Source organism: Staurois parvus, unplaced genomic scaffold (assembly GCF_062004578.1).
Source record: "Staurois parvus isolate SC_StPar_1 unplaced genomic scaffold, SC_StPar_1.0 ptg000175l, whole genome shotgun sequence".
Lineage (NCBI taxonomy): Eukaryota > Metazoa > Chordata > Amphibia > Anura > Ranidae > Staurois > Staurois parvus.
The window spans coordinates 7,783,002-7,797,017 of record NW_028317971.1 but is presented as its reverse complement, the minus strand read 5'-3'; the positions used below and the strand labels follow the sequence as shown (position 1 = coordinate 7,797,017).

The 14,016-nt window shown below is 42.0% G+C and overlaps 1 protein-coding gene across 1 annotated transcript in view; it reads left to right on the top strand.

Moving 5' to 3' along the window:
* The window catches only part of LOC149462401 (uncharacterized), a 60,831-nt gene that overhangs the window by 24,795 nt on the left and 22,020 nt on the right, over positions 1–14,016 (top strand). The gene's annotated exons all lie outside the window — the stretch shown is intronic.

Below are 14,016 nucleotides of genomic sequence, written 5' to 3'. Positions count from 1 at the left end.
ACCCTTTAAAAGGTATGCAAGATCTTGAGGCACCCCAGTCTAAAAAATGTAAATGTTACTTATCAATGGGAAACATGAGTCTGGTACAATTCTCATTAACCAGCTTGATGACATTATTTCAGATCAGAAGCCCCCCATCACATCAGAGGTCCTCCTCTCATGTCAAACGTCCCCCATCATATCATAGCCCCCTTACCACCCGAGTCCCTCTTAATTTCCGAGGCCACCCTTCACATCAGAGGTCTCCCATCACATCAGAAGTCCCTCAATAGCATCACAGTCCCCCTTTCACGTCAGAGGCCCCCCTATACGTTAGAGGCCTCCTATTATGTCAGAGGCCCACCATCACATCAGGGTCTCCCGTATACATCAGAGGCCCCCCATACATGAGAACCCTCCTTCACATCAGAGTACCCCATGAAAGAACCCTCCCCTCACATCACAGTCTCTCCATCATCACAGTTCCCCATCACAGATTGTGCTTTGAAAGGGCATTTGCTCCAAAAATGCTGTGTTTTTATTTTCCTTACATGTGCTTGGGTATTCTTTGCAAAGGGAAGCTTTACCTTACTTACTAAGCTCTGGAGCAAAAAAGAGCGCAACTGCACTTGCAAAGTGCACAGTCTAGTGCCTTTAGTAAATCAACCCTAGACCCTCCTAATCACAAAGTCCCCCCATCACAGAGGCCCCACCCAATCACAAGGTCCCCTTTTAACATCAGACTCCTACCATTTGGCTGCAGCAGTAGCCAGAGGCCTTTGCAGATAGGTTTTTGTTCACTTTAAGCATGTTTTGTGTTCCCATACAAGTCAAGTGCATGTCAGTGAATCCAAAATGATCTCAGATACATCTCAAATGACAATGACATCAAACTGATGCCATAAACAGAATCCCAAATTCCAAAAGACCAGCATAAAAATCTCACTTTTAGTGGATTGCCTGGTAAAGTGAACCTCTTCAGGATGCTGGTCATCTGTTTCTTATTAATATTTATTTACTAATCTACAGTAATTAACCACTTGCCCTCCTGAAGATTTACCCCCCTTAATGACCAGGCCTCTTTTTGCTACTCGGCGCTGCACTAATTCAACTGATAATTGCGTGGTCATGCAATGCTGCACCCAAACGAAATTTAAGTCCTTTTTTTCACACAAATAGAGCTTTCTTTTGGTGGTATTTGATCACCTGTGTGCTTTTTATTTTTTGCGCTATTAACAAAAAAAGACCACATTTTGAAGAAAAACTATATTTTTCTTCATAAAAAATATATAGTAAACTCAAAGTTAGTTATAAATTTAGACCAAAATGTATTCTGCTCCATGTTTTTGGTAAAAAAAAATCCCAATAAGTGTACATTGATTGCTTTGTGTGAAAGTTATAGCGTCTATAAACTATGGTATAGATACAACAATTTACGCCATTTTTTTGCTATACAGCATTGCACTATTTTAACTGACAATTGCGCGGTCATGCAATATGGTACATAAATGAAATTTATGTCCTTTTTTTCACACAAATAGAGATTTCTTTTAGTGGTATTTGATCACCTGTGTGCTTTTTATTTTTGACGCTATATTAATATTTTATAAAATTTTTACATTTCATCCATTTCATCAATAAAAGTCAGAGAAAAAAACTCTTATTAACCACTAGCCTACAGGGCACTTATGCCCCCTTCCTGCCCAGGCCAATTTCCAGCTTTCAGCACTGTCACACTTTGAATGACCATTGCGCAGTCATGCAACACTGTACCCATATGACATTTTTATAATTTTTTTGAGACAGATAGAGCTTTCTTTTGGTGGTATTTAATCACCTCTGTGATTTTTATTTTTTCTTAAACAAACCAAAAACCACTGAAAAGTTTGAAAAAAAATCATTTTTTCTTAGTTTTTGTTATACAATTTTGTAAATAAGCGATTTTTCTCCTTCACTGATGTGCGCTAATGAGGCTGCAGTGATGGGCACTGATAGGCTGCACTGATGGACACTGATAGGTGGCACTGATGTGCACTGATGAGGAGGCACTGGTAGGTTGCACTGATGGCCATTGAGAGGCATCACTGATGGGCACTGAAAGGCAGCACTGATATATGGCACTGATAGGCAGCACTGACTGGCACTGATAGGCAGCACTGACTGGTACTGTTAGGCGGCACTGACTGGCACTGATAGGCGGCACTGACTGGCAATGATAGGCGGCACTGACTGGCACTGATGCGCACTGATAGGTGGCACTGATTGGCACCAGATAGGTGGCACTGATTGGCAGCAGATAGGTGGCACTGACTGGCACTAATGGGTGTCATTGAAAGGCAGCTCAGATGGGCACTGATATGTGGCATTGATGTGCACTGGTATGCACTGATATGTGGCATTGATGTGGCACTGATGGGCACTGGCACATGGCACTGATGGGCACTGACAGGTGGCACTTCTGGGGCCACACTGATCGTCAGGACACACTGATCATCAGTGCCCTGATGATCAGTGTACATGTCCCCTCCGCGGAAAGCCGATTACCGGCTCTCCTCTCCTCTCGAGCTGTCAGCGTGACAGCTCGAGAGGAGAGAAAGGCCGATAACCGGCATTTCCGTGTTTACATGTGATCAGCTGTGATTGGACACAGCTGGTCACATGACCCAGCCGACATGTTTGGCTCTTTCCATGATCCGCTGTGTCCGAGGGACACAGGGCACAGGCGATCGCCGCACTGCACGCTCCCTGAGCCGCGCATGCGCAGTGAGAATGGTAGGACGTCATATGACGTCCTATCAGAACGAGAGAACCACCTTGCGCCCGTCATTGTACTATAGGGCGGTCGGAAGGTGGTTAAACTGTTATCATCAACAAAATACAAAAATACAAAACTTCCCATTCCCCCCACCCTAACCCGATCACTACACCCCTTCCCTCCTCCCTCCCCCTCCACTCTGCATCTCTCCCCTCTCTTTGGGAGTCCTAGGGCTTTCTTCCACTTCTATTTCCTAAGTATATTCCATTAACTTAAGCTTCTTAAACTCCTCCCATTTTTTCCATTTCTCACGAAAGCATTCTATTTTATCCTCATCTATATGGTATAGTTCCTCCATTCTATATATCAGATCAACCTTTCTTATCCAATCCGATGTTTTTGGTGCTTCTTGTTCCCTCCAAAATTTGGGAATCAAACTTTTTGCAGCGTTAATATAATGCAATAACCAAGAATTTTTATATTTTTTAATGGTTATCTCTGTTCCATATAAGAGACATATATCCCTGGATCCTTTAGTATTTTTATCCCCATTGCTTCCTGTATCTGATGTATTATTTCCTCCCAGTATACCTGAATTTTATAACACTCCCACCAAATATATACCACTGTGCCCATTTCCCCACATCCCCACCAACATAAAGGTGAATTGTCCCTATTTTGTTTGTGAACTATATTTGGTGTCATGTACCACCTCGCTAAACATTTGTAGTTCATCTCTACATCTTTCATATTTACATTTCCATGCGTTAACTTATAAATTTTTATTTGCTTATCCTCCTCTATCTTAAATCATAATTCCCTTTCCTATTTCTCCATATAAGCAGGATTCTTGTTTGTTGTTAACCTCGTAAAAGTGTTATATATTTTTGAAGTTCCATGTTTCCCATCACCCCGTGGTCTAAATAAATGTTCAAATGGGTTCCACTTTTCTTTTTTCCTTAAGGGCCTAGGGAGGTTTTCTATAAAATGTTTCAGTTGACCGTACCGCTACTCATCCACTTTAGTAAACAACTCAGTCTTCCTTTTCATTTCCTCTAAGGGACAATTTTCCTCGCCTTTCATTATATCTCTTAATTGTGCATCTCCTTTTTTATCCATTTACCTGCAATACTTTCATTCCCCGGCGGGAAAAAATATGTGTTTATAATAGGCATCAACATTAAATTGAATTCCCATCCCATTTGCTTGTGCATTGTGTCCCAAATTTTCAAAACATTTTGTGTAAATGTACTTGTGCTATCTATCAATCCACGACAGTGAGGTGGTAACCATATTATCCTACTCAGATGTGTTTTACTTAATGTATTTTCTATATTTATCCATCTTTTCCCTTGTGCATTATGTGTCCAATCAAAAATTTGTGATAACAATACTGAATTGTAATATCTTTTAAAATCAGAAACACCCAATCCCCCATTCTCTTTGTCTCTAGTTAAAACTTTGTAACTTATTCTAGGTTTTTATTCCCCCAAATATACTTTGTCAACATTTTTTTCATTATTCTAAAATACAATCTTTTGCAATTTTTGACCCTATAAACAAAAACATTTTTGAGAAAAAATGTTTGTTTTAAAAAAAACAATATTTTCTCAATTCTGTCATAATAAATATGAAAAAAAAAAATTGTCATAAATTTAGGCCAAAATGTATTCTGCTACATGTTTTTGGTTAAAAAAACCCCAATAAGTGTATATTTATGGCTTTGTGTGATAGTTATAGCGTCTACAAACTATGGTATAGATAATGGAATTTACACAGCTATTCCTTTCTGACTGCTCATCACATTTCTTGAGGTGCTAAAATACCAGGATAGTACAAACACCCCCAAATGACCCCTTTTCGGAACGTAGACACCCTAAGCTATCTGCTTAGAGGCATATTGAGTCCATGTAAGATTTATTTGTTTTCCACAAGTTTCTGGAAAATATTTTTTTTTTTTTTACACAAAGTTGTCATTTATTATTATTATACAGTATTTATAAAGCTCCAATAGTTCGCTCAGCGCTGTACATTACAATGGGAGACAGTACATGCGACAGTACAAAACAATACAATGTGATACACGAGGGGTTCGAGGGCCCTGCTCTTTCGAGCTTACAATCTAGGAGGGAGGGGATATTGGTACAGGAGGAAATGGCTGTGGGGGATAGAGTGGTAAGAAGAGTGGAGGAGGTTGGCAATTAGCAGGGGGTGGGGTAGGCTTCCTTGAAGAGGTGGGTTTTCAGGGTGCGCCTAAAGAAGAGGAGAGTAGGTGATAGTCTGATGGATTGGGGTAGGGAGTTCCAGAGGATGGGTGACGCCCTGGAGAAGTCCTGGAGGCGAGCATGGGAGGAGGAGACCAGGGAACTAGAGAGAAGGAGAACTTGTGAGGAGCGGAGAGTGCGTGTTGGGTGGTATTTGGATATTAGGTCGGTGATCTAGTTTGGGGCAGTATGATGGACAGCTTTGTACGTCAGTGTTAGCAGTTTGAATTTGATCCGTTGGGCAATCGGAAGCCAGTGGAGGGATTGGCAGAGGGGGGTGGCGGAAACGGAGCGGTTGTTGAGGTGGATGAGTCTGGCTGCCATATTCAGGATCGACTGAAGCGGGATAGCCTGTGGCGAGGCAGGCCAGTGAAGAGGGAGTTGCAGTAATCGAGTCGTGATATGATGAGGGAGTGGATGAGCTGCTTAGTGGTTAGGAACGTGCAGATTTTGGCGATGTTGCGGAGGTGGACTCTGCAAGAGTTTATTAGTGATTGGACTTGGGGCTGGAAGGATAGATTGGAGTCAAGTATGACACCAAGTACTTTGGCTTGTGGGGAGGGCCTGATGGTGGCATTGTTGGACGTGATGGAGATGATATATTTCTCGCACAAGCCATGGGCATATGTGGAATTACACCCTAAAATATATACATTCTGCTACTTCTACCGAGTATGGGGATACCACATGTGTGAGACTTTTTGGGAGCCTAGCCACATACAGGAGCCTGAAATCCAATGACCACTTTGAAAGCCTGAAGGTGCGTAACTTCCTCATTTCACTTCTTCACTACCTATCACAGTTTCGAAGGCCATGAAATACCAGGATAGCACCAAACCCCCCCAAATGACCTGTTTTTGGAAAGTAGATACCCCAAGGAATTTAAAAAGAGGCATTGTGAGTATTTTGCAGATCTCATTTTTTCTCACAAGCTTTTGAAATATAAAAAAAGAAAAGAAAAAATATGTTTTTATTTTTTTCTTTATTTTCCAAAAACGTGAGGCAACAGACGAAATATGCAAAATACTCACTATGCTTCTTATCAAATTCCTTTGGGTGTCTACTTTCCAAAAAGTGGTCATTTGGGGGGGGGTTTGGTGCTATTCTGGCATTTCAGGGCCTCTGAAACTGTGATAGGTAGTCAGGAAGTGTAATGAGGAAATAAAGCCCTTTAAAAGCCTGAAGTTGCTTATTGGATTTTGGGGTCCTGTACTTGGCTAGACTGCCAAAAAGTCTCTCACATGTGGTACCCCCATACTCGGGAGAAGTAGCAGAATGTATTTTGGGGAGTAATTCCACATATACCCATGGCATGTGTAAGCATGCAGCTGTAGGCATCATCCTGGTATAACCATTCAAAGTCCAGTGATGTACCAGTACATCGCTGGTCCTTGTAGGGTATATATGCTATGTTCTTTTTTTTTTTTGTATGCAGCCTGTGGACTGAATGAAATAAAGAGAAGTAATCTCTGCCAAAATAAAAAGTGTGTGGTATGCCCACCATTAAAATATACCTCCCTGCATCCACCCACTTATAATGGTGGGCACACATTAGGTCACACTTTCCCACATGCGCCAGTTCCAAGATTGTACAAATGTCTAAATAGTGGCACGCTTGAATAAAATTTGTCCACGTATAAGTGGTACCTCCTATGGAAAAAGGATGACACCAAGTTCAAAACTATCTTGCCACTACTCCCCATGTAGTCTGGGCATCTGGGGGGCTCCACGTGACTATCTTTTCCCTCGTAAATCCGAAACTTAAAAGTATAGCCTGTTGTCCTCTCACAGGTCTTCTACATCTTGACCCCATATCTGGCACGCTTGCTGGGGAGAAATTGTTTGAATGCAAGGCGGCCAGAAAAATGAATGAAGGACTCATCAACGCATATTTTTGCTGGGAAGTATAGACATCTGCAAATTTTTGGTTAAGGTGATTTACAAGGAGCTGAATTTTGTGGAACCAATCAATTAAGGGTCACCTCAAGGACAACAGAGTGTATTGTCGTTGAAATGCATAAAACACATTATACTCTCATATCTATGCCTGGCTATGGCAGCAGAGAACACGGTATATGATGAATCGGGTCTGTGGACCAATACAACTGCAATTCATCTTTTTTAGTAATGCCCATGTTGAGGGTTAGGCCCCCAAAAAATATAAATTCAAAAACCGTAATGGATTTCCATGCGAATGGTCTGGCAAGAGTTGAATTTGGGTTGGTGGCGAAACATGTCTGTGGATCAAAGCATTTTATATGCACAATCAATGCATACAGATCTTCCGTGAAAAATAGCTCCAAAAAATCAAGGGGAGTAGTTAAATTTGCTATTTCCACCTGAATTCCGGGTTGGGCAGTGAATGGGGGAAGTACAGGTGCTACAGAATTTGTGGGTTGCCAATCGGAAGGATACTAGGAGCTCTATGGGCCTGTGTGCGAATTCTTGGTGGTTGCGGGACAATACTTGTGTTCGCCACCTCACCAGCTTGTACTGCACTTATGGGACCATGTCACCAAGTCACACTGCAGTGCTGGTATTATTATTATTATTATTATACAGGATTTATATAGCGCTAACAGTTTGCTCAGCGCTTTACAATATAACGGCAGACAATACAGCAACAATACAGTTCAATACAAGAGGGTTAGGAGGGCCTGATCCTTGGAGCTTACAATCTAAGAGGTATGTGAAAGACCAGGATGTACTAGAACGCTGGTGTCGCCAGTTCACCAAATGGTAGTGTGGCACTAGTATGGCACTCTGCTGCATATTAGAGTCATCAAAATTTACCGGCAAGTGCTAACAGAGATCAGGCCTGATTTTGCCAACACTGCGGTTTTGTGTGCAATGTATCAAGTGACAGTGACCTACGGACACTGCACTTGCTGGGGGAGAAGGGGGGGGGGGTAAGCGTAGGGGCTAAATACAGGTGCTGGCAGGTGCCGGGGCAGATCCCGCTAATGCTGCGTTTTTGGGGACGCTATACTAATGTGAACACTGGTATAGTGCTGATCTGATCAAAGATATTGATCCGTTCAGACACTATACTAGCAATGGAGGTTTATTGTGTATGAGCGTCTTCCTGGCAATCAAGGGGTTAAATGTGATTATTGGTGTACTGACGGACAATCTGACGTCATCTGAGAGGGGCGTGAAAACCACGGGAGCGCGAATCACGTATATATATATATATATATATATATATATATATATATATACACAGTGAGGAACAGACGAATTTGAACACCCTGCAATTTTGCAAGTTCTCCCACTTAGAAATCATGGAGGGATCTGAAATTCACATTGTAGGTGCATTCCCACTCTGAGAGAGAGAATTTAAAAAAGAATTCAGGAAATCACATTGTATGATTTTTAAATAATTTATTTGTCTTGCACTGCTGAACATAAGTATTTGAACACCTAAGAAACAGCAAGTATTCTGGCTCTCAAAGACCTGTTACTGTGCCTTTAAAAAGTCCACCTCTACTCCACTCATTAATCTAGCTTAGTAGCACCTGTCTGAGCTCTTTAAACACATGCCGCCCAGCCACTGTAGAAATACGTTGGCAGGGCGGCACGGCTGGGCAAAACCACGTTTTAAAACGTGTGTTTGCAAAACAGGTAGGGGGCACGCATGAGGCGCGCCACCGCCCTAGCTGTCCCGCCGATTACGGCTGCAGATGTCAGTCGTCGGGTCACAGCCGGTCGTTACCGGCTGTGTCCCGCCGATTAGCGGCAATCACTGACAGAGAGCAGGGCTGACACGGAGAGAAGAGTTTATCTCTCCGAATCAGCTGTCCTCCGTACAGTACACACCCCCGCCCCCTAGTAAAACACTCCCCTCACACAGTTAACCCTTTCAGTAAATAAAAAAGTTAACCCCTTCCTCCCCAGTGCCATTAGTACAGTGTCAGTGTTTTTTTTTGCACTGATCACTGTATTGGTGTCACTGGGGATGTCAGTGACCCCAAGTCAGTTCCCACCCAGTGTCAGAATGTCCGCCGCAGTCCCGCTGATCGCTGCCATAAGTCACCGATCGCCGTCATAAGTCGCTGATCGCCACCATTATTAGTATAAAATTTTTTTTTTAAATCCCAGTATCTTTTTTGCCATTTGTAAATGCTATGACTTTCACGTAAACCAATTAATTTACACGTATTGGTTTTTTTTTTAGCAAAGACATGTCGCAGAATGCATTTTGGCCGAAATTTATGACAAAATTTGATTTTTAAATTTTTTTTACTGTACATGTTTTATAGCAAAAAGTCCAAAATATTGTTTTTTTGTCTCAAAATTGTCAGCCTTTTTTTTTTATAGCGCAAAAAATAAAAAATGCACAGGCGATCAAATACCACCAAAAGAAAGCTCTCTTTGTGTGAAAAAAAGGGCATAAATTTAACTTATGTATCGTATTGCATGATCGCACAATTGTCCGTTAAACTAGCACAGTGCTGTATAGCAAAAAAATGGCGTAAATTTCAGTATCTATACCATAGTTTGTAGATGCTATAACTTTCACACAAAGCAATCAATATACTATTGGGATTTTTTTTACCAAAAACATGGAGCAGAATACATTTTGGCCTAAATTTATAACTAACTTTGAGTTTACTATATATTTTTTATAGCTGAAAGTAAAAAATATCGTTTTTCTTGAAAATTTTTGGTCTTTTTTTATTTATAGCGTGAAAAATAAAAAGCGCACAGGTGATCAAATACCACCGAAAGAAAGCTCTATTTGTGTGAAAAAAAGGACGTAAATTTCGTTTGGGTGCAGCATTGCATGACCGCGCAATTATCAGTTGAATTAGTGCAGCGCCGAGTAGCAAAAAGAGACCTGGTCATTAAGGGGGGTAAATCCTCAGGAGGGCAAGTGGTTAAAGACACCTGTCCTCCCCACAGTCAGTCAGACGCCATATACTACCATGGGCAAGACCAAAAAGCTGTCAAAAGACACCAGAGACAAAATTGTGGACCTCCACAATTGCCAAGCAGCTTGGTGAAAATAGATCAACTGTTGGAGCAATTGTTAGAAAATGGAAGAGGCTAAAGATGACTGTCAGTCTCCCTCGGGCTGGGGCTCCTTGCAAGAGCTCACCTCGTGGGGTATCACTGATGATAAGAAAGGTGAGGAATCAGCCCAGAACTACAAGGGAGGAGCTGGTCATTGACATGAAGAGAGCTGGGACCACAGTTTCAAAGGTCACTGTCGGTAGAACACTACGCCGTCATGATTTCAAAACATGCATTGCACGGAAGGTTCCCCTGCTCAAGTCATCACATGTCCAGGCCCATCTGAAGTTTGCCAATGACCATCTGGATGATCCAGAGGAGGCATGGGAGAAAGTCATGTGGTCAGATGAGACCAAAGTAGAACTTTTTGGTCTAAACTTCACTCGTCGTGTTTGGAGGAAAAAGAAGGATGAGTTGCATCCCAAGACCACCATCCCTACTGTGAAGCATGGGGGTGGTAACATCATGCTTTGGGGGTGCTTTTCTGTGAAGGGGACAGGACGACTGCACTGTATTAAGGAGAGGATGAATGGGGCCATTTATTGTGAGATTTTGAGCAACAACCTCCTTCCCTCAGTCAGAGCATTGAAGATGGGTCATGGCTGGGTCTTCCAACATGACAACGACCCGAAGCACACAGCCAGGATAACCAAGGACTGGCTCCGTAAGAAGCATATCAAGGTTTTGGAGTGGCCTAGCCAGTCTCCAGACCTAAATCCAATAGAACATCTTTGGATGGAGCTGAAACTCTGTGTTGCTCAGCGACAGCCCTGAAACCTGACAGATCTAGAGGAGATCTGTGTGGAGGAGTGGGCCAAAATCCCTGCAGTGTGTGCAAACCTGGTCAAGAACTACAGGAAACGTTTGACCTCCGTAATTGCCAACAAATGCTTCTGTACCAAATATTAACACTGATTTTCTCAGGTGTTCAAATACTTATGTTCAGCAGTGCAAGACAAATAAATTCTTTAAAAATCATGCAATGTGATTTCCTGAATTATTTTTAAATTCTGTCTCTCAGAGTGGGAATGCACCTACAATGTGAACTTCAGTCCCCTCCATTATTTCTAAGTGGGAGAACTTGCAAAATCGCAGGGTGTTCAAATACTTCTGTTCCTCACTGTATATATATATATATATATATATATATATATGTGTGTGATTTTGCGCACCTGTCCCACCCTGTAGCAGTATTTCTGCTATAGGGGGGTCAGGAAGCGGTTACAAAAGCGGCTTGTGTTACGGCGCTGCGTTACCTTAACTGACAATTGTGTGGTCATGCAACGCTGCACCAAAATTAAATTTACATCTTTTTTTTCCCCACGAATTGGGCTTTCTTTTGGTGGTTTTTGATCGCCTGTGTTTTTTTTTATTTTTTGCGCTATAAAAAAAAAGCCCTACAATTTTGAGAAAATTGTCCAGTAAAAAAATGTAAAAATCAAATTTTGTCATAAATTTTGGCCAAAATGTATTCTGCGACATGTCTTTGCTTAAAAAAATCCCAATACGTGTAAATTAATTGGTTTACGTGAAAGTTATAGCGTTTACAAATGGCGGTATAGATACTGGATTTTTTTTTACTAATAATAGTGGTGATCAGTGGCTTATGGCGGCAATCAGTGACATATGGCAGCGATCAGCGATTTATGGCGGGACTGCCGCGGACATTACGACGCTGGGGGGGAACTGACTTGGGGTCACTGACATCCTCCGTGACACCAATACAGTGATCAGTGCAAAAAAAAAAACACTGACCCTGTACTAATGGCACTGGGTAGGAAGGGGTTGACTTCTGGAGACAATCAAAGGGTTAACTGTGTGAGGGAAGTGTTTTACTAGGGGGCGGGGGTGTGCCGGAAGGCTGTGACCAGCGATCCTAGAACAGTGAGCTGAAAGCTGACAGGGAGGAAAGCTCCATTGAAAACAATGCAGCCTTCCTCTCTGTCAGTGATTGCTGGCAATTGCCGGGCTCTGGTGGGTAATCAACGGCCGGGACCCGGTGATTGACACCCGTGGCGCGCCCCCTACCCGGAATGCAGGATCACGTATATATACCTGATCCTGCGCACAGGGGCCGCCTTGTAGCAGTATATGTACTGCGGGCGGTCCCCTAGTGGTTAATAAGGCCAAGTATCTAGTTTAGTGTTGAAAACTGTCTGAATTTCCTGCACCACTGAAATCTGCAAACAGTGGTAGTTCCAGGACAAAGGACAATTGAGCAACATTCTGCCCGACATCTAGCATCAACTCCAGATGTTTGGTAATGGCAATCTCCAGGGCTCCTGTGGATTCTCCCAGATAAAAGGTATGAGCTGCCTTAAGCAGTTCCTTCTTTCTTCCTTTCCCCAGAGTTGGTATTAAATAGTAGGTTGAGTAGGTTGAATCTGGCTTAGTATTTGTGTGCATTTTCCAAACTATATACATACATATTTGTAGATACTGTAGATAGATAAATAGATAACAAAGATGCAAGTACAGAAACGTATATGATGACCTGCCAGAAATGCACTCAGCTCTAACTTCCTCTTGTGAAAGGACACCAGGGCTGGTGTAAGCACAGTCCAGTTGTAAATTAATGAATACTGCCTATTCTTCTAATATCAACAGCATAGGTACTAATTGCTTCTTAGTGCACAATGAGAAGTGAGAGGACTCCTTGAGAAAACACAAAGTGTGCACAGGACGGATCAAAGGCTTTGAAATTCTTACACAATTAATAGGTATTTTTTGCACTTAACAAGTAGATATAACAAAATGTTTTAAATGGTACTACTAACATACCTTAATCTAAAGTATATTTAAACCCAAAGATGTAATATATTGCATCTTAGCAGTCTTTAGGTCTGGTGGCTATTCCTCAGACTTGGTGGCTAGATTTCTTTATTCTTCAAATACAGAAAAATACCAATTAATCCTGCCAGAAATCCAGTATCCTTGTAACCTCTTTTGCCCTGAAATCTCAAATAAAGTTAGTAGCCTTCCAAGTACTCTTCTGTGGGCCACAGAACACTCTGCTATATTACAGAGATGAAGATATGTGGGGGTGTTTTTAGTCCAAATTAGGTGTAAGCAGCCTAGAGTGACAATGCTGCCCCATCCATAGCTATGTTATAGTGAGTAAGCATGGTCTCTTTGGGGAAGGAAGTGTGTTACTAGAATGATCACCTAGGAAAAATAAAGGAAAAAAATGATCCATTCACCACATCTTTGGATTGTTAACCTGCAGTATTTAACCCTTTCCTGGGTTTAGGTATACTTTAAGTCCCACCTCCCATAACAATTTAAAAACCCACCCTCCCCTAGTGCCTATCTCTGTTACAACTTAGCTCCTCTCCTTGTTATGCAGCAAAGATTTAAAGAGGCAAGTAAATGGGTCCAGTTACTGAAGAATTTTCTTTTCCTTATAGTTAGCTCTGACTTAGAACTGAGCAAGCTATCCTTGCTATATTGCCAATATAAAGGTATAAAGAAGAGAAATAGTTCTAAAATGCTCTGAAACATTCATCTATGAAAAATGCTGGCATTTCTTGCCCACCTCCTTCGTGGTATTTGTTTGGTACTTTAGTAGGGGGTTACTTTGGAACCAAGTGCTCCTGGTGGGGCCTGAGCCCAATATGCTGCATCACTTGTTACCATAAATTACCCAGATTAGAAAATGACTGCCCCTGCAATCCCACCCCTTCACAGTTCCATATCACTGCTGCCATTTGTGTTGCTATTATGCAAAGCGGATATTTTACCTCTGATAAGGGTGGAGTTATTAGAGTTCTCAAGATGCAGTACAGAAAGTCAGTTGTTTTACCCACCTACCTCTGACCTCTGACATCAACAAGGCTTTTTCATCCACACAACTGACGCTCACTGGATATTTTCTCTTTTTTGGACCATTCTCTGTAAACCCTAGAAATGGTTGTGCGTAAAAATCCCAGCAGATCAGCAGTTTTTAAATACTCAGACCAGCCCGTCTGGCACCAACAACCATGCTACGTTCAAAGTCACTTA